The sequence below is a fragment of the Mesoplodon mirus genome, assembly GCF_964341445.2.
Source record: "Mesoplodon mirus genome assembly, chromosome: 5".
In the NCBI taxonomy this organism is placed as follows: domain Eukaryota; kingdom Metazoa; phylum Chordata; class Mammalia; order Artiodactyla; family Ziphiidae; genus Mesoplodon; species Mesoplodon mirus.
This window is the reverse complement of record NC_138980.1, coordinates 134089529-134101643: the sequence shown is the minus strand read 5'-3', so window position 1 is coordinate 134101643 and position 12115 is coordinate 134089529.

The window sequence follows — 12115 nt, the reverse complement described above, 5'->3', positions numbered from 1 at the left end:
ACTATGTCATATGGTAAACCATACCTACAAAACAAGTGTATGGCTGTATCGATTGAGTTCCCTCTAGGAAACACAAGCCTTTCTAGGTATTTTAAGCAGAAGAGGATTTAATACAGGAATTAAATGCTTACAAAATCACTGAAAAGACTAGAGGAGTGAGTTCTAATCTGGATCCTCTATGATTCCTAGAACAACTTAGCTGAATTTACACACCAAAGCTATGATGTGACCACCATCAGGAGACAGGAGATATATGAGAATACTAGTCACCTGCTGAGTTTAGGAAGACTCACCTGAGGTGTGATCCAGTGATTAGGAAGCCAGGATCAGAGAATCAAGACTGCTGGGAACACTGCAACACAGGCTGGAACACCACTAGGATAAAAAAACAAAAAACATGTATCTGTGTGAGTAATTGAGAACACTGGCTGCAAATGAGACTGGGAAATGTAGAAATTAAAATGAGATTAACTTGAACTGAACAGACCAAATCACAACTCTTCTTCTATGGTTAAACTCGTTTTATTTCTATAACTATCATTGTTCTTAGCAAGGGAAAATTTGGGAGCAATGGCTATTAGAAAACTGATTAGTAATATTGGCCCCACCCCTCCTCCCAGGGCTCCAATGAGTGGTTCAGTTCTCACTTAAGGTGGTGGGGATGCTACTCCAAGTTTCCAATTTCCTTTTATCAAAATCCTTCCCCTGTAAAGATTTCACATCTTCTTTGACTTAGTTCAAGGATTACAATCAGAGATCTCTGGCTAAGCTTTGACTGAGCATAGTGAACAGTGGCAAAAAGAAAAGGCTGTAAAGGAATGGGAGGTACTTCAATAAAAATATGCTTTAATGGACATAAAATAAAAATCCATTTTTTTACCTGACTTAGAAATTTTCAAATATAAAATAGATCAAAGCACTGATGATCATTTTTGTTCTTATTCAAAAGTAGCTAAATTTTATCTTAGATTAGAGATTCATAACCATTTTTAAATTAAACTTGTTCAAAGTCTAAAATAATACATGATATATACTAAAGTATATTTGATGCTGGAGCATTTATGGAAAAATTGATAATGGGTTTTCATTTTTGAGATATATTTAGGCAAAAAATAGAGATGCTGAAATGTAGTTACTTCTTTTAGAGAAAAAGAGGTAAGCAAAGCTCACGCTGTTTCTGTTGTAATTTCCAGTCAGTTCAATATATTTTATTATAAAGCACTGAAACGTTGCCTGTAGACTGAGTGGAATTGATATAATAGTTCTAAAGGTGGACAACACTAACAGGTTATGAAAACCCCACTACCAATCTGTTTCTAAAAAGAGGAAGAGTTTGGTTACACACAGAAAAGCTTTAACAGTATAAATTTCTCACCCTCACAATATTAGAGTGAGCGAATTTTCAGACTCATATCAAAAAGAACATCAAAAGCACAAAAAGCCTGTGAAATGTAATGAAAAATATATAGCTTTAGGATAAGTGATATTATATTACATAAGGTGGAATTACTTTGCATTCTGGAAGATTGCCTTGAGCCACTAGTAAGTTTACTCAGGGCTAACTTTGAATTTTCAGGGACATGAAAAATATATCACAAAATAATAATTTGGAATTTAAAAGCAAATATCAAGAGTACTGACAGTTTTCTATAAATGGGCTTGTTAACTTCCATGATGCCATTAAAACACTGAAAAGAACCAAGAAACTCAACCATAAGTTTTAAATGTGACAAAACAACAGAAAAGTGTCAATCATAGCTACAGACCATTCCTCTGAATATCTAAGAATGTTTGTATTCAAATATGGGGAAAAAACCCATCATGTGTCTGTGCATGTATCTGTTGGTGTCTATTGTGGAGCAGGAGAAGTGAGGAAGAAGGTGAAAAAAAGGATAATACAAGGTGATTAATGAGGAGGTTTCTGAAGGTTATAGCTAAGCTTTGAGGAAAGAGTCTGGGATTCATGAGTTAATACGACCGTGTATTAAAGCTCTGTTGTCTTAACCCAAATCAGATATTACTATTTTTGATAAGGAAGGCATATTAGTTTAACATAATTAGACTTCCATTGTTCCAAAGGCAAAAGCTACCTTGAAGACCATGTTGAACATCTGTGAAAACCAAAGAGGAAATATTTTAAAGTGAGGAGGCATGTCATTCCTGGTAGACATGGACCTTAAATAGTTTATACTTCTTTGCACTGGAATTTCTTTTTTAATGTTACGTGGGCCTCTCACTGTTGTGGCCTCTCCCGTTGCGGAGCACAGGCTCCGGACACGCAGGCTCAGCGGCCATGGCTTACGGGCCTAGCCGCTCCGCGGCATGTGGGATCTTCCCAGACCGGGGCACGAACCCGTGTCCCCTGCATTGGCAGGCAGACTCTCAACCACTGCGCCACCAGGGAAGCCTTGCACTGGAATTTCTAAAAGAAATATTTGAGAGGAAAATAATAGACGTATTTTTTCTAACATTTTTCCTTTAAAGATTGCCTCTGTTTCATTCTAGAAAAATTAACTCATCTTAATTTGAGTATTTTACTTTCTCCAAAAGGAATTACTTTCTTTCTAAAATACCTATTTATTCTTCAGAATTCTAGTCCAAAATGCCACCTTTCTAATCTTTCTAAAATATATTTTATGCAATTAAATGTAAATGGAGTAAGTAATCTCATCAAGAGACTGAGCTTGTAATGGACTAAAAATAAAAGCAAAAAGCAACAACAACAAACTACCTGATTCATAAAAGGGGCTCATTAATCACACATTCAAAAAATGAAAAAAGGTACATTACTGCAGAAAATGCCAAGATTAAAAGATAATTAATAACTTTATGACAAAACTTAAAAATTTTGATGAAATGGATAAATTCCTACAAACATACACACAACCTACCAAGACAGACAGTAAATTTCAAAAGGTGAATAAAATTAAAATTAATGTTATTTTAAATTAAAATATTGAATATATAATCAAAGACCTTTTACATAAGAAAAGACTAGCACAGAAATCTTCCATTGAAAAGTTTCAAATATTACAGCAAGAAATCAGTTTAAATAAACACTTCTAGATAATAAAGTGGAAATAATTAGCAACTCATTTTATGGAGACAGAAAAAGCTTTATGCTAAACATTGACAAAGATATTAAAGAAAGGAAAATGAGAGATCAGTTGTTTCATAAACATAATGTGAAAATCCTAAACAAGGTATTGATGAGGCAGTTACTGGGAGGAAAAAATAAAACAAGAAGATAGTAGCTAAATTGTATAGAATGTTCTGGGACAAGGAGTGAGAGGAGAGACTTCGGTGGATTCATAAGAACTTTGGCACAATGGATTGGTAAAGAGAATTTAGTAGCCATTTATGTGAGAATTACAATTACAATTCCCTCTTTCAGTACACGTTCAGGAGACTTCTGTTTAGTTCCAGGTTTGGAGTGGATCATTTTTAATGTGAATTCTTAATGAGGCAGCCCTGTTCTATTCATTTTATAGTAAAATAGTAAACATAATAAAAAAGTGATATACAGTAGTATTAATTTTACTGTATCAGTAATGCCAGGAAGAGCTTAGCAATGCTGGGCATTTGGGGTTCATGTTCATGCATATTGACTAAAAAGATGTCATTTTCTACTTTACCACCTCACTACAATTTTTGAAGTATGTTTAGACTCATTGGACAAATCAAGACTTTGAAATATGGAGAAAATTAACTTTGATAAGGTCACACATTTAATAAGTATTATGAAGTGTGAATTAAGCCACTGCTGTCTGACTTTAAAGCCTAGGCTCTCAGCCCCCTGACTATATCCCATGCCTATACATATGCATTTAGAGTTCTGTACAGAGGCACACACAGAATTAAAGCCATTCATGATGTATCCTGTCAGTATCCTGACAATAATATGAAAGAGAAATTTTAACTGTGTTTCAGTTATATCTGGATCAGAAAGTTTTCCAAAAAAAAAGTGGAGATTAATAATATACAGAAAATAAAGAGGGTCTGAGGCAATAAATCTTCTGTGTCAATGCTCTCTTGGCCACCAGGCTTAATTATGACAACTCTTTGCTGGTGTGTTAATTTGATAAAATGATGGCCTGATTTCATATGGGCTTTAGGAGAAATCAAACTCCTAACATTCAATAAGGAAGTAAAATGAAGAAGCTGATTCCTTCCCAGGTGCTAGCTGATTCTTTATTAACCTAGATGGACCTTCCAGAAAACCTGATTCTGACATTTCCTTAAAATGGCTGCAATTCAGAATTTATCACTGCCAGTGTCTTCCTATCTAAACCTTTCCCTTTCCTCCCACTCCCAACATTTTGTCACTTATATATTGATGCTGACCTGAACTGTTCTTAAGCTCATTATATCAGCTTTGCAATTCAGACTTAAAATAAGGCTCAGAGGAGAAAATCATCTTCTCTTATCAGGTCTCTACTATCAGACTTCAACTTCCCTGTCTTAAAGGGCCTGGCCTCTTAAAATACATTTTATTCTTAAGTTCTTAGTTATCATTTTCATCAAAACCAAACTGAAGACTAAGGAAAAGGAAAGCCAACTGTAGCACCAAGACTTCAGAAGATCTTGGACAACTGTAAGACATAAAAAGTAGAGTCCTGAATTGACCACAGAGGAGGCATCACTGAGATTATTTCTAAGAAACCCCAAGAGCTGACATGGAAAAGCCTTACCTAAGTCCCTAATATGTCTTTGGTTCACTATGAGACAAATAATTACCTGTTTAAATCCTTTCTCTACTTCCCTACAGTGTAGCTCCAGTTTTAATGTAAGCATCATTTCTAGTTGAGGTTGTGATATTCATGGATTTCAACATTTGTATAGTCTATTTATTCCTTTGATCTTGGTCTTTTTTGTTTGATGTTTTACTTTTTGTTCATTTTGATACCACACATTTAATTTTATTAATTTTCATATCTGTCATCAAGAGTAACAACTCAAGTATTCAATTACTTTCTGCTTTGATAAGTCACCCAAATTTCCCATTTCATTGATCTTTCAAATACATTTATTTAAAGAGCCTAAACTTTAAAAAGAAAAAAAATAGTTTCTTAGAAAAAACCATGAAAAGAATGCCTATCTTTAAAAGGATTATTAAAAATTACTATAAGAGTAATCATGAAATAAAATAACCTTGCAAGTTTTACTATACAGTAGAAGAGGACTTCACATAATTTTACAGAGTTCAGTAATGATATAACCCAGCAAATAGTTCATTGCCTTTAAAATTATTTTTCCTATAAGTTAACTTGATAGATTTATATAAAACAATAGATTAATGAATGAAAGAAAACTAAAGATTCAGCCCATTACCACTGTTATGTGAGGATGAAAATAAAGGAATAAATTGACAAAATGTTGTTGGGGAGGAGTCAACTAAACTTCCATTGGATGAGATGTCTTACCCTATGCTTCCCTTTGGGTATCTTTAAATGCTAAGTCAAATGCTTTCTGTACTTAGGGCCTGATCTAATCTTTAACCTCTGTAATAAGTTACATTAATAAAAAGATTATTAATTAATTAAAACATTATTTTAAAGTAAAATTGCACAATGATATTCAATATATCTAACAAGACTATTCATAAGACAAATTCCTCTGGGTACTTTGTCATATTTATTTCTTCCATATATCCTAAGAATTCTCTTTAAATTTCTATAGCTTAAATCCTTGAACCAGGTTCTTAAATTCAATGCAGAAAGGGAGATTAATAAGAAATCCTGCAAACAGACTTCAAAATAAAGATGGTGGTTTAAAAACACATCCAGCTCTTCTCCACCAAGAAATTCCACTAAAATAAGAGTAATTATAAAAAATAGTAATTTCAAAGAAATAAGTCCATAAGAACAGAGAAAATGAGAGAAGGAACCACAGCAAAAACTTTTAGGGGGAAAGCAGATGGATACTAGTAACTAACAGCAGACATCAGAAATCTGAATCTTTAGCTAGCAGTGGGGAACTTCCAAATGATTCTAGTAGCAGTTATACTTCTAAAACTGAGGGTAAAGACTGGGCTAATATCTGGAGGCTCGACTAATAACTCCGTGAAGCTAGATAAGTAAAGCACTCAAACCTCCACCAAGAAAACAGAGAGGGTTCTGTAATGGGAAGCAACATGTTCATTCCAGGTACAAGAGGATCTAGTAAACATTTATTTACTGAATGTTTAAATACTTCAACACCTTTCTTTTACATGTCTCTCAAAATGATAATAGCCAAGCCTATCCTCTGAGATGACTGGAAAATATTATTCTTGTGAATTGATCAGCCAAAGATGAAAGAACTAAAGATACATCAGGAGGTCCCTAATGTAATGATCCAAATAGATACGGCTGTAACATTTAAGTCTGCATACAACAAGCCCTACCCATATGCATAGTGCTTCCAATAAGCTTTACTTTCCCACTTCTAAATATGAATGGACAACAAAAATTACTAGACAGCAGAAAACAGCTCTAACTTGAATATTAAATAATAAACAAATAAATAATAAAAACCCAATGTGGATGCAAATTTAAAAGTTGAAAGAATAATATTGGTGAAAATAGCAGATTAGGTAGTTCCAAGTGTTCAGAACTCCACAGAAACACTGAAAATGGAGCAAAAACAGAATGAACTTTCTCCAAATTCTGGAAAATAGTTAAAGGTTTATAGCAACTGAACAAATGCTGATTCAAGAATAAAGTATCTTGAAAAGAGTAGGAAACCTTTGCAGTGTTTTTTAGTTACTCTTGCTCTCCCCCTCACTGGCAAGGCAGTGGCCAGAGAGACATTAGCCTCCATTTCGAGGGTGAAACCCTGGTCCCAGGTTCCAGAGACAGCAGAGCAGACCTTATTCTCTAAGAACTTGTTTGCCTGTTTTGGTCTTTTGAGGTAAACAATAAGCATGCTGAAAGCCTGGAAGGGAAAGCTGTGGAGGTTTGGGGATATTAAGTCACTGAAAAGTACCCACATATCTGGGGGGATTTAGAAAGTCAAATGAATTTCCAGGGCAGGATACATGCTCAGAAAAGACCTGAGAAAACCTCAAGCTTTTATCTCTGGCTGATTTCTAGTCTCAGCAAAAGGAAGAAATGAATGCTACATCACATTTGTAAATAGCCTGGCTACATGGTAAAGGAGTGCCCCAACAGAGAGCCAACCAGCAAAGACCAAGTAAGCCATCCAGTCTCCCTCCCTCCCTCTGTTCTTTCTTCCTTTCTTTCTTTTTCTTTCTGTCTCTCTCCTCCTTTCTTTCCTTTTTCATTCCTTCCTTTCTTCCTTTCTTCCTCCCCCCCTCCCTCCCAGGACAAAAAATACAGACTTTACCAAAAAAAAGTCACTAAATAAACAAACAACTACAACACACAACAAACTACAAAAAAAAAAAAAAGAAGTCCAAGGAAAAGAAGAAAATCTGGTTACAAGACTTATGACATTATAATATTCAAAATTTCCAATTTTCCATAAAAATTACGAATCAAATCACATAGAGAAACAAAAAAGTAGGTCCATTCACAAGATAAATTAACAGCAACTGTCCCTGAGGAGTAACAGACATTTGACGTACTAAAGAAATATTTTCAATCAAGTGTGTTAAAAATTTTTCAAAGAACTAAAGGAAACCAGAAAAATAATGTCTCAACAAATAGAGAATATCAACAGAGATACAGAAATTACAAAAAAGAACTGAAAAGAAATTCTGGAGTTGAAAAGTATAATAGCTAAAATGAAAAAATTCACTAGAGGTTTTTAATAGTAGGTTGAGCAGGCAGAAGAAAAAAATCCAAGAAATTAAAGATAGGTTAATTTAAATTATCCAATCTGAGGAGCAGAAAGTAAAATAATTGAAGAAAAATGAACAGAGCCTTAGAAAACTGTGATACAACATGAAATTTACCAACATATGCAAAATGGGAGTCCCAGAAGGAGAGAAAAGGTCGAAAGAATATTTGAATAAATATGGCTGAAAACTTCCCAGACGTGGTAAGAGAAATGGATCTACACATTCAAAAATTCAATGAACTCCAAGAAGAACAAACATAAAATGACTCACAATGAGACTGATTTTAATTAAACTGTTGAAAGCCAAAAAGAGAGTCTTGAAAGCAGAAATAAGAAGAGACTCATCACATGCAAGTGTTCCTCAATGAGGTAATAGCTAATTTCTCAACATAAACCATAAAGGCCAAAGGTAGTGGGATGACTTATTTAAAATAGTGAAATTAAATAATGTCAAACAAGAATTATATATCTGGCAAAAGTATCCTTAAAAAATAGAGAAATTAAGATATTCCTAGAAAGACAAGAGCTAAAAGAATTGTTTGCTAGTAGGCCTTCCCCACAAGAAACACTAAAAGGACTTCTTCAGGTAGAAATGAAATGACACTAGATACTAACTCAAATCCATATGAAGAAAAGAACACTGATAATAGTTACTACATAAGTAAATAAAAATGCCCATATTATTGTATTTTGGTTTGTCATTTCTCATTTTTTTCTTTATATGGTTTAAAAGACAAATGCATAAAATATAATTATAAATCTATGTTAATGGGCACATCATATATATAAACAAAAGGATATTTCTTTTTAAAAATATGTATTCAGAGAAGCAAAATAGAAGAATTAGGGACAAACAATAAATTAAGGACAAACAAAGAAAATGATAAGATCAGAAGTATAGGAAGATGACACTGAGGAAATAGCCCTAAAAGCAAATATTTTCTGCAATATTGTAGTTTGTTTTTTCTTTTTTTTTGATGGTGTTTTGTTTGTTTGAGTTTCATTCTTTTTTTTTGAAGAGCAGATGTTCTAGAATTTAATGAAGTCCAATTCAGCACTTATTGTTCTTTTCTGGATTGTGCTTTGGGCATTATATATAAAAGTCTTTTTCCTAAATTAGAATACAAAGATTTTCTTCTATATTTTATTCTGGAAGTTCTATTATTTTAGGTTTTATATTTAAGTGTATGATTAATTTTGAGCTAACTTGTGTTTGTTGTGTGAGGGATGGGAAAAAAGTTCATTTTTGTTTTGCTTGTCAATACCTATTTGTTTCAAAACCATTTGTTGTAAAGACTATCCTTTCTCTACTGAATTGCCTTTGCCTTGCACCTCTACAAAAAATCGTATATAATGTATCTTGTGTATCCTTCAAACATGACTAACTGGTTTTTAGTTTTAATAGTTTAATTTTAGATTCAGTTGGATTTTCGGCATGAACATTCATGTCATCTTTGAGTAAAGATAAGTTAATTCTTCCTTTCTAATATGGCTGCTCTTCATTTCTTTCTCTTTTACCCAGGTTTATGGAGATAAAATTGACAAATGAAAATTGCGTATATTTAATGTGTATAGCATGATGTTTTGGTATAAGTGTACATTGTGAAATGATTACCACAAACTAATTAACATATCCATCACCTCACAGAGTTGCGTGTGTGTTTGTATGAGAACACTTAAGATCTACTTTTTTAGCAAATTTCCAGTAAACTATACAATATTAGTCACCATACTGTACATTAGTCATCAGAATTTATTAGTCTTATAATTGAAAATTTGTACCCTTTGACCAATATGTCCACATTTCTCGCCCTCTCAGCCACTGGTAACCACTAGCCTACTCAGTTTCTATGATTTAGATTTTTTTAGATTTGTGTGTAAATGACATAATGCAGTATTTATCTTCCTGTGTCTAGATTTCACCTAGTATAATATCCTTCAGGTTCATCCTGGTTGTTGCAAATGGTAGAATTTCCTTTTTAAAGGCTGGATAACAGTCTATTGTATACTGAAGGAAACCAGAACACATCATCACAAAATATGCCTCCTTTACATAAAAATAATTTTGAGCTAAAGACATAAGCAGGTACCAGAAGCATACTCTGAAACTTCCCCTTATCTTCCTGAAAGCAGGAGATAAAATCGTATTATGAAATATGTTCTCCCTAAACTAGAAGGAAATTAACATTCTTATTACCAAGGACAGAATGTTGTGACCAAGAGAATTTTATACAAACAGACTTTGTTAAAATAATTCTTATCTTCCTTTAGCCTTCTTACATACTTTAGTTACTTTCCCAGAATTTCCTCTTTGTTCAGGCTAGTATAAAAGCATTTAGGTTTTGCCACTTCTTTGGGTCTTAATTTCCTTATGAGGCTTTCCATGTCACATAAAACTTATATTAAGTAAATCTGTATGATTTTCACCTGTTAATCTGCCATATGTCAGTTTAATCCCTAGGCCCATCCTAAAAACCTTAAGAGTGTAGACATAGAATTTTGCCTCCCCTACAATATATATGCAATATTTTCTTTATACATTCCCCCATCAATATACAATTAGGTTGTTTTCATACCTTTGCTATTGTGAATAAGGCTGCAATGAAATGGGAGTGTAGATGTCTCTTTAAGGAAGTTATTTTCTTTCCTTTGGATATATGTTTAGAAGTGCAATTACTGGATGATATGCTAATTCTATATTTAATTTCGGGGGAAACTCCATACCATTTTCCACAGTGGCTGCACCAATCTCCAATAGTGTACAAGTGTTCTTTTTACACCACATCCTTACCAACACTTATCTTTTGTAATAGACAACTTAATAGGTATTAGGTAATATCTCATTGTGGGTTTGATTTGCATTTCCATGATTATTAGAAATGCTGAGCATCTTTTCATAACTCGACCATTTGTATGTCTTCTTTGGAAAAATGTCTATTCAGGTCCTTTGCCCATTTTTTAATTGGTTTATTAACTTTTGTTTTGCTTTTGACTTGAGTTTCTTATATATTTTGGATATTAACCTTTTATCATATATATATTCTATGGATATTTTTCCCATTCTGTAGGTTGCCTTTGCATTTTGATGACGGTTTCCTTTGCTGTGTTTAACTTTTTAGTCTGATGTTCAACTTATTATTTTTTTTTGCTTTTGTTGTCTGTGATTTTAGTGACATATCCAAGAAAAAAAATTGCCAAGACAAATGCCAAGCAGCTTTCACTTTATATTTTCTCCTAAGACTTCATGATTTCAGGTGTTATGTTTAAGCCTTTATCCATTTTCAGTTGATTTTTGTGTATGGTGTAAGATAAGGGTCCAATTCCATTCTTTTGCTTCTGGATATCCAGGTTTCTCAACACAATTTCTTGAAGAGACCATCCATTTCTCATTGTGTATTCTTGGTACCTTTGTTGAAGATTAGTTTGCTGTATGCACATAGGTTTATTTCTAGGTTTTCTATTCTCTTCATTGGTCTATTATGTCTGTTTCTATGCCAGTACTATACAGTTTTGATTATTATAGCTTTGTAATATGTTTTGAAATCAGGAAGTGTGGTGGTTCCAATTTTGTTATTGTTGTTCAGATTGCTTTAGATATTCATAGTCTCTTGTTCTTCCATGCAAATTTTAGAATTATTTTTATTTTTATAAAAAATGTCCTTTGAATTATGAGAGAGCTTGCATTGAATCCATCAATTTTAACAATTCTTCCAATTCAGGAACATGGAATATCATTCCATTCATTTGTGTCTTAAATTTCTTTTATCATTATTTTTAGTTTTCAGTGTACAGATCTTTCATCTCACTGGTAAATTTATTCTTAAGTATTTTACTGTTTTTGATGCTATTGTAAATGGGATAATTTTCTTGATTTCTCTATCAGATACTTTGTTGTTAGTATATAGAAACACAATTGATTTTTGTATGTTGATTTTTTATCCTGCACCTTTACTAAAATTGTATTAGTGATAATAGGTTTTTTTGTGTGTGTGGAGTCTCAAGGGTTTTCATGTTTTCTGCAAATAGAGACAATTTTATTTCTTCTTCTCTAATTTAGACACCTTTATTCTTTTTCTTGCCTTTTTGCTCTCTGTATGATGTCCTGTATGATGGTGAATAGAAGTGGTGAAAGTGGGTATCCTTGCCTTGTTCCTGATATTAGAGAAAAAGCTTTCATCTTTTAACATCATACTGCTGAGCATGATGTTACCTGTGAACTTGTCATATACAGCCTTATTATATTGAGGTACATTCTTTCTATACCTAATTTGTTGAGAATTTTTATCATGAAGGGCTGAACTTTGTCAAATGATTTTTCTTCATCTATTGAGAT